This window comes from Uloborus diversus, chromosome 1 (assembly GCF_026930045.1).
Source record: "Uloborus diversus isolate 005 chromosome 1, Udiv.v.3.1, whole genome shotgun sequence".
Taxonomy (NCBI): domain Eukaryota; kingdom Metazoa; phylum Arthropoda; class Arachnida; order Araneae; family Uloboridae; genus Uloborus; species Uloborus diversus.
The window spans coordinates 253153742-253167518 of NC_072731.1; the positions used below are offsets into that span (position 1 = coordinate 253153742).

General features: G+C 35.2%; 1 protein-coding gene across 2 annotated transcripts in view; it reads left to right on the top strand.

Moving 5' to 3' along the window:
- Positions 1 to 13777, top strand: part of LOC129234236 (elongation of very long chain fatty acids protein 1-like) — a 92326-nt gene that overhangs the window by 54701 nt on the left and 23848 nt on the right. The window lies entirely within an intron of this gene.

Genomic DNA, 13777 nt, shown 5'->3' on the forward strand with positions numbered 1-13777 from the left:
GTTTTTTTCCACCACTTCAAATTCGGAAATTTTACATCTCTAATCAAGACACAACTTTCTAAGCAAATAATTTCTAACTATACAGTAGAGCATTAAAAAAAATGCATTTTAAAAAGAAATTTTAATGAAATTCATGGTATATAACCATGCCTTGACTTCAATCTTCGAGTTGAACCGAACCATTGCTTCGGTCACTGGTCTGGTCAGTGCTAATTCTATATTAGCTACCAGTTTGTTTGGCACTCTTGGCTTCCTTAAGAGGTTTTCCATTTCCAGCTCAGTCATTTTCCTATGCCGGGCTGATGAGTGCTAAAAAGCACGAAACTGCAGTCCTCGGCTGGAAATGACTGATCTGGCGGTGTATTTCATGTATTTCTGCTTTAGCCCTGGCTAATGGGCGGTAATTTACTGAATATGTAGACATTTTATTCTTCTGGTTTAAAGGGGCACCACTTTTGTTTGAACAGTTTATTTTACATGCCATTTCTGACGTGGCTCAAAGAGACCCTAAATGACTGGACAATTTTGAACCAGGCTAATAATCATTTTTAAATGGATTCAATAATGGGGTTGTTTCCTTCAGTCAAAAGTAGTACTTCTAGTCACTGAAATGGACAGAATAAGCAAAAAAAAACTAGTATGTTGTGGCTATCACGAAACTTTCTTCTATATTTTTCCTTTTTCTGATCCCTCCCCATGCTTGACGAAAAAGCAATATTCCTAACAAAAACAAAATTACACATGCAAAAACTTGACGACCATCCCAACGTCTGAATTATTGCAAAAGCAAAGCAAAGAGCGAAAATTGAAAGTTATTTTAAAAGCCTTGCTTGAATTAATTACAAATATTTTATTTGTTAACAAACATGAGATGGCAACAGTTTAAAATTTTAAATCATTGAGATAATATTTCCTATCATTTCCATACAATTAAAATCACGAGAAATACGCAGACGACAATCTATTACGATTTATCTTTCATATTGTTGCATTTATAATAATATTTTTATTCGCAAAAAAAAAAAAAAAATCAACACCTCTTGGAGCAATCTGCGTCAAAATTAAAACAGAGCCTGTTTACATATGGATTCACATATATTCCAAATTTCAACCAGAACGTAGCATTATTTCTTGAGATAGGGCACTCAAAATGGAAAAAAAGAACGGGTGATTGCGCTACCCCCTTTTTAGCTGTTGACACAAAAATAAAATCAGTTCTTATACCCACTAAGGGCTACTTGCCGATAAATTTTTCTTTCATTCCGTTCATTATTTCTTGAGATACAGCAGTCACAATTGACGACAAAAAACGTTCTATAGCTGAACCCCCGTTTGAGTTATTGACACCAAAATTGAATCAGCACCTGTTCCTGTTAATACCAACATATGGACCAAATTTTGTTTGATTCCGCCAGTTACTTCCTGAGGAATAGCAAGCACGCGTAACTCGAAAAACGTCCCATTGCTCCACCCCCCTTGGAGGAATTCGCGCCAAAAACTAATGGGCACAAGTTCACATAGGGGCACATATGTGTACAAAATTTCGTTCGATTTCATGCGGTAGTTTTTGTTGTAGAGCGTCCACAAAAAACTGGTCACACACAGACGTGACACACATACATACACACACACACACAGACAGACAGACATTTTCCAAAAATGGTCGAAATGGACTCAGCGCACCTCAAAACGTACGAATCCGTCAAAATTCGAAATTCGAAAATTTGCACGAATCCAATACTTTCTTCTATATATTAGATATAGAAGAAAGTAACAATGTGTTGTAACAAACTACATAGAACTGTTTCGCGTAGAAACTTCATTATTAATAGTTCAGTTACAGTGATGTTGGACTGATGCTTCTGAAGTACACACTGTGATATATGTTAGAATGTAACAAACATAATTTTGGTTTAACTTTTTGCACGAGCTATGCATTTGTACATTAACGACTAAGCGTTGTACATGTAATCAAAACAAAAAGCGACTATTTGGCATACTTACAGTTCTGTTCTCGCTAAAAAAAAAAAAAGAAAGAAAGAAAAAAGGAATAAAAAAATCTCGTATTTTTCTCACAGCTGCTTTTTGTAATGCAGTCAACTTTACAGACTATATAACCTGCAACGTTGACCATCCTTACAAGTTGACCGCTATTGTCAAGTACAGAATTTGTCCTGGATAATTTACAGGGTGTCCTGAGATACACTGACTGTTTTCAAATTTGCTTAGCAGGAAAACGGTCAATGATAAAAATTAAATTCTTGCAGAAAAATCATGTGATGTGCCATAATTTTTCTCTCTATGAGATCTAAATTTTAGTTAATTTTTTTTTCAATAGATGGCACTGCAGATAGTAAAGCCTGTAAGTCAAAAATGAAGAATGAAGAATTAAAATTCACCGATTTTTTTCCTCCGCTTGCGACATATGATTGCACCCGACGGTAGAAATTTTGAAAATATTGTTGTGCAATTTTGTTCATAAAAAACATTTTTCAAAAAATTATGATGTAATTTTCTATTTTTCGATGATGTACGTGCTCCCTATTTGCAGCGCCACCCACTGGAAAATTTTTGAACTAAAATTTGCAACTTCGGGGGGGGGGGGGGGGGGCATTTTTCGGCAGGAATTATTTTTTGTTTACCATTAACCGTTTTCCTGCTGTAAATTTTTGAAAACAGGCAGTCCATAAGTTGACACTAAAGGTTAACTTACACGGGTTTTACTAAATGTAAATAGTAAATATATATAAAATGTCACTGTACTAAATATAAATTATTCTCAACAACAAAGTATTTTCAATCTTTATCTATATATATAACAAAAACTTGACGACCATCCCAATGTCTGAATTATTGTAAAAACAAAACAAAGAGCGAAAATTGAAAGTTACTTTAAAAGCTTAACTTGAATTAATTACAAATATTTTATTTATTAACAAACATAAGATGGCAACTGTTAAAAATTTTAAATCATTGAGATAATATTTCCTATCATTTCCATACAATTAAAATCACGAGAAATACGCAGACGACAATCTATTACGATTTATCTTTCTTATTGTTGCATTAATAAAAATATTTTTATTCGCAAAAAAAAAAAAAAAAATCAACACCTCTTGGAGCGATCGGCGTCAAAATCGAACCAAAGCCTGTTTACATATGGATTCACATATATTCCAAATTTCAACCAGAACGTAGCATTACTTCTTGAGATAGGGTACTCAAAATGGAAAAAAAGAACGGGTGATTGCGCTACCCCCTTTTTAGCTGTTGACACAAAAATAAAATCAGTTCTTATTCCCACTAAGGGTTACTTGCCGATAAATTTTTCTTGCATTCCGTTCATTATTTCTTGAGATACAGCAGTCACAATTGACGACAAAAAACGTTCTATAGCTCAACCCCCCGTTTGAGTTATTGACACCAAAATTGAATCAGCACCTGTTCCTGTTAATACCAACATATGGACCAAATTTTGTTTGATTCCGCCAGTTACTTCCTGAGGAATAGCAAGCACGCGTAACTCGAAAAACGTCCCATTGCTCCACCCCCCTTGGAGGAATTCATGCCAAAAACTAATGGGCACAAGTTCACATAGGGGCACATATGTGTACTAAATTTCGTTCGATTTCATGCGGTAGTTTTTGTTGTAGAGCGGCCACAAAAAACTGGTCACACACAGACGTGACACACATACATACACACATACATACATACACACACACACACAGACAGACAGACATTTTCCAAAAATGGTCGAAATGGACTCAGCACACCTCAAAACGTTCGAATCCGTCAAAATTCGAAATTCGAAAATTTGCACGAATCCAATACTTTCTTCTATATATTAGATATAGAAGAAAGTAAAAAACATGGACCCAAAAAATTCTTTCATTTTCCCAAAAGTTATTTTTTGTAATTAATTTTCTTTTAATGTCTGATGTTTCAAACAAGGCGTGGTTTAGATAACGTCAAAAATGATGCTTTTTGGCGCATCTTTGTACCGCGATTCCACGTTATGATAATCAAGAAGCGAATTAATTATTTCGCTCTACGCTTGCAATCAACGATATCGTTGCCAGTACACGTGAGTTAAGATGCGAATTAAATATTTTACTCGGTGAATGGCAACACAGAATGGCATTTCATCATTTGTGATGTCATCGGCAAGAAATGTAAACAATGAAAGATCACCGATTTAAGTATTTTTTTTTTTTAAATATTAAACTTAAAAAAAATGGTTAGATCCTATCTTTTTAAGCATGTTCTTTCAGAAAAAATACTTTTAAAATATTGGGAACGACCCCATTAGTTTTTCTTATTTTCGGCAACCATACACTAGTTTATGAGTGTTTGCTCCAGCTGAGTGCAGTCAATTTAGCTCTGAATATTAATTACAAATACATGTTTATACAATTATTAATTTGATGTGTAGAAGCAAAAAAGTAAGCATTTTTTTTTATTTTTGTCCATCTTAGCACTAAATTCAACTTTTGCTGTTGTCGAACGAAGCAAAGAGATGTGGCACAATGAGCTATTAATGAAGCTCCCAAGTAGACGGCAGAACAAGATTTTTAATTCCACGCCGTTGCAATTTTACAAACCAAAAATACTGGAGTGTTACGTATAAGTGTCACCAACGGTATGGGTGGTTAAAATAAAAGTCATTGGATTAGGGGGGGGGCACTAACTTAACCATCTGAACTGAAGGATTGTTTGATTTTGGCCCATCTCATCTCCAAAAGTCTGTTCTGTGACCCTTGACTTAAAACGGTTGAAAAACCCTGCTTAAGAGTAAGGTTTTTATTTAAATTCATTTAGGAACATGATACAAATTTATTGTTACCAGCCCAAAAGGCGGGAAAAAAGACCTGAAGAACTATCAAAAAGTTAACTTATTAGAAATAAACAAAACCACTTGTCCTTTATGGGCAGGCACGTTGTGCAAAATTAATTTCAAAACATTTTACGAAACTATGAATCAACTTAAACAACTGACTGACAAAAATCAGACAAAATTAACCAGTCGTTCGTTTCCGTTATAATTGCTTAGAATCATTAAATTATAACATTCCATCATACGGATTTTTTGCTGCTAGATAAAATTCGCATTTTTCACCTTTTTTTTGCTAAGCATATAACTTTAACGAGAGCTATTCGTAGGGTCAAACATTCAGTTTTAATTGATTTTCTCTTGAATTCATAAATCGCTTTATCAGCACAAAAAATTCATTACAGTGTTTCGAGCTAGGTGTGGTTGGAAAGTCCGTAAAAAATACCCTCTAAGACATTTACTCCATTTTCGTTCGGAATCGTGAATTGCATGGATTGACCAGAAAAACGGCTAAAAGAAATTTTATGTAAGTGAAAATTGATTTTTAATCCATTTTTTGCGCGAGGTAGAGTGAATTAGTTGCTGAATTATATTATGTGTTGTCACCATAGACTAACAATAAGAGTAGACCGAGCTTTCCTAGACTTGCTGATGAAAAAATTGGTTCATGGATAAACCATGTGACTGGTGGGAAGCTTGGCGAAAACTTTGACAGCATGGTTGCTAGATGGCAACATTATCTATAGTTTGGCACTCGACATGTATTTTAAGACGTAATGTGTTTTCATTATATTTTTTTTCCAGGTGCAGAGATTAAACTGTTTTACTTTTAGTTATGCATTATTTTTACATTAGTAATTAGTTTTTGATCACAGTTTTCAGTAACTTTTATTTCATTTGGAACTGCTACGTCAGCGTTAGCGTGAACGTAATGGCGTAAACGTTTTGCGTTAACGCCAAAATGTACTAATCGGTATCTTAAATTGAAATTGTAGGTAAAAAAAACTTACCGTTTGCCGATTCTTTTTGGGCACCTGCATCTTTAATTGCTTAGAGAGTTATTGAAATTGACTAAAGAAAATGCACAATACTCTCTGAACGAAAAACTCACTATATTAACAAAATATTTACAACTTAGAAGAACAAATTTACAAATCGGACTCCATAAAAGATCATTCTTCCATGTTCCATCAATTCTATCTATTTTATTTCTCGCGGGCGTTGATCGTAGCAGACGATCATAGCGGGCGTTGATCGTCTGCTACGATCAACGCCCGCTGTTGCTAGGATATCCACCAGTCACATGGTTTGGTTTATGAGCAGCAAAAGGGTTGCCATAGTTCAGTCTATTCTTATTATTAGTCTATGGTTGTCACTTCTCGTTTGAGTGCTAAGAAATAGAGCCGCTATTTAAATCAGCTTAAGTTTAGCCATTTTGGATCGGATTTTTCATTGTTGCGGAGATAGGGTTACCATAGCAAAGTTTCGTGTATCGCCAAATTTGCTGTAAATAATATTTTATTTAATAAACAATTCACGTGTGTGCAACTAATAATCGCTCGCAGTGAACAATCACCAAACGCGATTACTCGCCAGAAAAGACAACCACTCACGCGCGCTCCGATCCAAAATGGCTGATCTCAAGCTGATGCGCCGGCTCGTATATATAGGGGCCTTAGCGTAAACAATGAAAGCGCACGGATTAAAATAAGTTTTTAAAAATATTAAACTTAGTCAAATTATTTAAAAAACGATCAGATCCTACGTTTTTAAGCATGCTCTTTCAGAAAAAAGACTTTTAAAATTTTGGAAACGACCCCATTCCCCCTTAAAATGCTATTTATGGTCATAATATCAACTGCGAGATCATTTGATACAATGTGCAATTTCTCACGTGTTGAAAAGCAAAGATTTGTTTCCTAACAAACTTGAATTTCAAAAAGCTAAATGATTACGAAAACTGGAAGATAGCAACGTGAAAACTATATGTTTCAAAACATTTTACTATTTCAAGTAATCCCCAATCGTGATAAATCTCCAAATAAGCGACCATGAGGTAATATATTTTTAGCGTATTTCAACCATTTTAAATTTATAATTAAAATTAAGCCTTTGGGGATATTTCTTTAATTGAGAATTCGGTAAGTTTGGCCAAATGAGGAAGTGAGAAGCAAAGGGATGCAAGTGGACTATTTTAAGTTTCGAGTAAAGCGCGTTTAAAGATCAGATCCTATGTAGACTTTCGTTGAAGTTTTTTTATAAATCATGCTGTACAGCAGCACCTACCAGGGCTACTAGTACCATCGCTTGCCCCAAGACAGAGGAGAGGTTCCCCTACCATTTGTACTGGTTATCTCCAAATTTTTAATTTTGCCACTTGCATCCCTTTGCTTCTCACTACCTCATATGAGGCAGTGAGAAGCAAAGAGATGCAAGTGGACTATTTTAAGTTTCGAGTAAAGCGCGTTTAAAGATCAAATCCTAGGTAGGCTTTCATTGAATTTTTTTTTTTCGAAACCATGCTGTACAGCAGTACTTACCAGGGCTACTAGTACCGTCGCTTGCCCCAAGGCAGAGGAGAGGTTCCCCTACCATTTGTACTGATTATCTCCAAATTTTTAATTTTGCCACTTGCATCCCTTTGCTTCTCACTACCTCAAATGTCAATACTTGGGTTAGTTTGGCCATGTCGTTTTCTGGATTTTTAGTATTTACTTTCCTATTCTTAAAATTAAAGCAAGAACAAATGGGGCAATGAGAAGCAAAGGGGGAACTACTTTGATATACCCCCCAAATCGGAAATTTGGCGACTTTTTTTGTTTTTGTTGACACAAAACTTTGTTGCCACAAAAATTGTTGCCACAAAACTTTTAAAAAAACTCAAAAAATGGTACAAAATACAAGAAAATACTTAATTTGGCAACAGCAAAAACCTAAAAGCTGAAAAATCCTAAATTGGCAACACCAAAATAAGAAACAGCAACCCTAAAAAGTCCGTAGGAAATACCAGATTTGGCGCGTAATTTTTGGGGGTGTATATCAAAGTTATACCGCAAAGGGATATAAATGGAAAAATTAAAAAATTTTAGATAACCAGCACAAATGTTAAGTGAACCCCTTCTCTGTTTTGGTGCAAGAGATAGTACTAGTAGCCCTGATAGGTGCTGCTGTACAGCATGATTTAAGGGAAAAAAATGAAAGTCTACCTATAGGAAGTTATCTTAAACTTGTTTTACTCAAAACTTGAAAATGTCCACTTACATCCTTTTGCTTCTCACTGCCTCAAATGTACTTTTGTGTTTAGGTACGTTCCTTGGTACCCCCCCCCCTCCCCCGTACCCCAATTAAAACTTTCGTGTTTAAGGTTTTTAAACGGGGAGAAGATTTTCTCTTCTTGTTCCTGTTCCCTTTCTACAAGTCTTGCTCATCTTCTTGCTTGTTTTCGCACCTCACGGAGGCAGCTGTGCGATGAGCAGGATCTTATTTAAGAGGATCTAGCGCGTCGGGACCTTTTGAACCTGGTGTCGACTTTGGGGATATTTCGATAATTGGGAATCTGGCGATCTTTCTTCATTGGCGTCAATTTTTGGCTCCAGCGCCTGCGCGAGAGGTATCTTTCTTAGCATATCAAAACAAAGAGATCGGAAACATCTATGCACATAGGGTTACTCTAAATCAGCAGGGTTACCAAAATAAAATTATTTATGCCAAAAATGAAACGACCGCGCCAGATTCCCAATTATCGAAATATCCCCTAGACTTTCCTACACCAGGGGGATAGGTAACAACAAAACTTTCGTAGTTAACGACATTCAACAACTTGAACTTCTAAACTCTAATGTTGCGATACATATTTTGTAGATAATCGCTTCAAGAAATATCTCTATTGTCGCCAAGTTAAAGACTAAATAAGTCGCCAAACCAATTGACGAACCTTTAGTGGGAAAGTACTGGAAAAAAGTAGCGCTAGGCGCAAGGTGAGAGAGTTATTATAACGTGGAAGAATTTGGGCGCTTTCAAACGTTTTTGCCAAACTAATAACTGAAACACCAAACTATTAAAAAAAAAAAAAGCTCTTATCTGTTTATCAAACGCTGGGAAAACCAATATTGATAAAATTTAAGATTGAGTGTTCAGTTTCTAAACTAAACAAATTGGTAAACAAGACCAAATGTTAAATGAAAATTGAGCAAGAAATAATCAGTGCTAAAAAAATATTAAAGTGAAAGAGCAACGCACTTAAAGCACAAATGGTCAAAAAATGTTTTCCTGACTTTTCGATTTATTTACGTTGCTTTCATTCTAATGAAAAGACATAAAAAATGATAACGATTCCGCCAAATAGTTACATTAAACCATTACAATATAAAATAATCCGCCACGTAATCAAAAGCAATTCATTAAATATTATGAGAGTCAGCGCTGGGAAATTATTTCGTCTCAATTGGGCATTCCCCCTCCTAGGTTTTGGTGATAACTTTGGAGATGATTAACAAAAAAAAAATCATTTTTAACGTGTCGTTAAATAATCCGCCAATACCAAGTCATTAAAAAGGAATAAAATGCATAATTAACCCATAAGGAGCAAACACGATGGCGATGTAAACGATATTTCTCTGTTTTCGCCGAAGTAGAAACTAAATAAGTCGCCCAGAGCATGAAGAGGATTGTTGTAATACTCAGTGCTGTAGTTAGAAAAAAAAAATTTTTGAGGGAACTCACCCAGTCGTTTGGGGGGACTCAACAAAAGAAAAAGTGCTTGGAAACCAATTTGCATTGCACTTGCATATTTTTAAAGTAAAGCCCAAATATTTCGAGAGGCGCCCCCTCCTCTAATCAATGGGGTTGTTTCCTTCAGTCAGAAGTACTATTTTTATCACTGAAATTGATAAAATAAGCAAAAAAAAAAAAAAAAAAAAAAAAAACATGGACCCAGAAAATACTTTTATTATCCCAACAGTTATTTTTTAATTAATTTTTTAAATGTCCTATTTTTCAAACAAGGCGTGGTCTTTATGACGTCACAAATGATGTACTTTTTGCGCATCTGTCTGCCGCGATTTCACGTTATGATAATTCAAGAAGCGAATTAAATATTGTGCTCTACGCTTGCTATCAACAATATCGTTGTTGCCAATACACGTGGGTAACTATACGAATTAAATATTTTGCTCTGTGAATGGCAACACTGAATGGCATTTCATCATTTGTGATGTCATCGGTAGAAGCGTAAACAATGAAAACGCACCGATAAAAGTATTTTTTTTTAAATATTGAACTTAAACAAATTATTTAAAAAATGGTTTGGGAAACGACCCCATTCCTACAATGGTAGTACTTACAACGGAAAAGGGTCAATTATCCTAACTTGAAACATGCCAAATTGGCCAAAAGTTTTGCCATCCAGCATTGTTCATTAAATTAGTAACGGATTTATCATGTTGAAACTGCTAGGAACCTCTACGACATAGGAGTCTCGAAGGAATTACAATGAGGCACATGAAAAATATTTTACGTAATTCTGTTATCTCCAAGAGTCTCCCAAAAAAGTGCATGAAAGTCGATCACTGCATTAAATACACATACTCCAATAAAATGTGTTTTCGAAAAAAAAAACACACTTTTTCTTCGTTGGTAGACTTAATTTCATTCATAATTTTGCAAGAAAAAGTCTCTTTTTATTGATTTCTTTAGTTGGATTTTTTTTCATTGTTGGAACAACGCTTTAAATCCAAAATCTAAACAACCTAGACTAATAAAAATCTTGTAAAAAGTTTTTGACTGGAAATAAAAGTCCAATTATGTAACAATTACTCCATAACTATAAGGTGGAGACTCGAAGAAAATAACCTTGATATCTACTCATTCAGGATCAATGATGCACCAGCCAAGGGCATAGGGGGGCAAATGGGGGCTCAAGATCCCCCCTCCCCTTAAAAATGAGAACCTCCTTGCATTTAATGCTTTTTTCTTTGCAAAAATGTTTTAAAATTTCTTTTTCAGCCATTAATGAATAAGGTATTAAAAATATAAAATTTCAATATGTCTAATCTGTCCTGAAATCGGTTTCCACAGGGAAAATATTCTTCTAAACCATGGGGAAATTTTTTGATCCCCCCACCCCCCTCTTAAAAATTTGCATATGGGCGCCCTTTATACCAGCTGTTGACTAAGGTTTTGTTCGCTCAATGTAGGGAAGAAGCAAGCAAATGGAAAAGTTATACTTAAACACTGAAGTAAAATGCAAGTAAAAAAAAGCAAAAGGCAGAACTTCTTGTCAAATTGCTATTCAAACATCAAATGCCCAACTGTGGAGAAAAACGAAGAACATTGAGTGTTTACGAATAATCAATAAAACGTTTAAGAAATTAGCTATGTGGACTTAGTTATTTGTCATAAGAATTAATGATGCCATAACACACAAAAATAAATAGGAATGCGAATAATTTTTTTTTTCTTAGTTTTAGTACGAAGCTAGAGCAATGAGTATTTTTATTGATTTCCGTGCAAAATACCAATTAACAACATTACACGTCTACTTCAAAATTTGCGTGGCATTTGGATTGCACAGTTTAAATGGAATATTCTCGAGAAAATATGAGAGAACTTCAATCAATTCTTAATGAAGCTTGTTTTTATCTCAGACAAATACAAATATTACAAGTCGTATTTATGTTAAAAGCTGTATGGGGATGATTTTTCACTTAAAAGTGCATGTTTTTAAAAAGAAAAGCTATTTCGAATGACATTAAAGGATATCCTACGTTGAAAATTCAGTTAGGAAGAATCATTAATATGAAAGTGAGATTAAAAGCAAAAAATGTAAAAGTATCAACAGCTTTCTTTCACCAGTATTGAAGTTCTTTCAAAAAATGTCAATTGTGAAAAATAAACTCTATTTCAATTCTTTTTTTTTTTTTTTTGAAACTTAAAAAAATTGTAACTGCTTTTCTGTAACTCACTATCGATACCACCACTCAGTGAGCCAGGGCCGTAACCAGAAAATAATTTCGGGGAGGTTTTAAAAGCTTTCATGCAGAGCTTCGCGCTATTTGTCCTAATGTTCAAGTCGTCGGGTTATCTATTAGGAAAGCGTTTTATGCTATAAATATACATATGAAAGACATTTGAGCTTTGAACAATATTTTTTGGAAATTTTTAAATATAAACGAACATGTAAATGTCAAACCGAACTTTGAAGGAGGGGGTTGAAATCAAAGACACTAACCCCGCAATTGTATACGGCCCTGCAGTGAGCAATAGCTGCACCCACTAAGATATTCGAAATGCTTGAGAATCTAAATGATATATTAGGTTAATCAGAAGCTGTTTCGCTTGCCACTTTCAATCGTAAATCATTTGAAAATACAACTACAAGACTTGCAAACAGGACCAGTTTAAGGCATGGGTACATGGGGCAAAGGCCCTGGGAAGCAAAGTTTAAGGCACACCAACAAGGAACCCCCTAACCTAAATTCTTGGGAGAAGGTAAATTCTCAATTTACCGAATGAAACTCCGAATTTTCCCAATGATGAGGGGAAAAATATGCGTGCATATAACCCCACATCTCATGAGAAGAGACAATAGGCATCAGTAAAATTCTAGATAAAAAATGATTGTAATATTGCAATACCTTCTGCAAATTTTACGCATTATCAGTTAAAAGTTAACCGAATAAGATATGAATGTTAAAATTAGCTAAACAGATCCCATTGACCTCCCTTCGGGTCGCTCCTGGGCATCAAATCTGTAGCTTAAGTTAAAAAATTAAAGTAATTTCATGTTACACTATAACAAGGTGTGAATATTAATGGTAGGAAAATAGGCACCTTAAAATTTTGAGGGAAGTAGAGGGGGGTGCACAAAACAAAGGTTTGTGCCCAGTGTCTTCAAAAAAAAGAAGTCGGACCCTGTTTGCAATGCTAAGTGGATAGCGAAAAACGACCACAATGGATTTTCCTGATATTGCATCGGCTCCAAAGAGATTTATTGCATAAAACATGCAAATAAACAGAAGTGAAAATGACTGAGAAAGTCGTTATTGGGATACTTAAGTTAGAAAAATGGGCTGTTATCGATTCATTTGGCAGCTTGGAATGCTCTAAAGTTGAAAAGTTGAGCAAGTTATTGCGGAGAGCTAATTTAAAGTAGTTGTCGATCATTACCGATCAACCCGCCCCGTTACATCCGTGTATCATTAAAAGAAACGGAAGTGACGTCATAGAAAACTAAGTTGGGTAACAGAAATACGAAAGAACGTGACTTTAAACTAACCATGCCAGTTTTTAGTGAAATTAAGGAACCTTCCTGGGAAGAGAAAATAAAACATATCTGCTTTAAACAGTTTTAAAAAAATAGCATAAAAATCTAGAGCACGAGACCCTGGTAAGTTGGACATAATGGCTACATGGAATCTTCTGATCACCCCAGTGAGCAATCACAGATCCTCGGAGTGTGTCATACTTGTCATAACAACATACCCCCTTAACACAACCAAGGATAACTTGTACACTATTTTATAGAGTTTAGTTTCAGGATATTATTAGGAGAGAGTCCCAGATCGCCTTTTTGGGCCTAAATATTATGCTTATGACCCCCACCTCCACCCCCTTCCCGTCTGCGTGTCATCCTCATATATATATATTAGCGAATGATCGAGTAACGATGACGACATCAACAATGAAACTCGCGCCACGGCATGATCACTTGATAATATTTTTTTGGTAATGTTTGACTTGCAGGGAAATGCTTCATTGTGAGACAGGACTGAACTGGATCCGGTAACTTAACTGTCTTACTGGTAAGACTGTGTCATTTCAGGGGAATGAAGAAACCAAAAAGTGGCCAATAATGAACGCTATCTACAGGAGTTCAGGGTTAATTCACTGGTGTTAGAGTTAAAATTTCAACTATCAAAATATCATCAAACTGCTTCGTTCTAG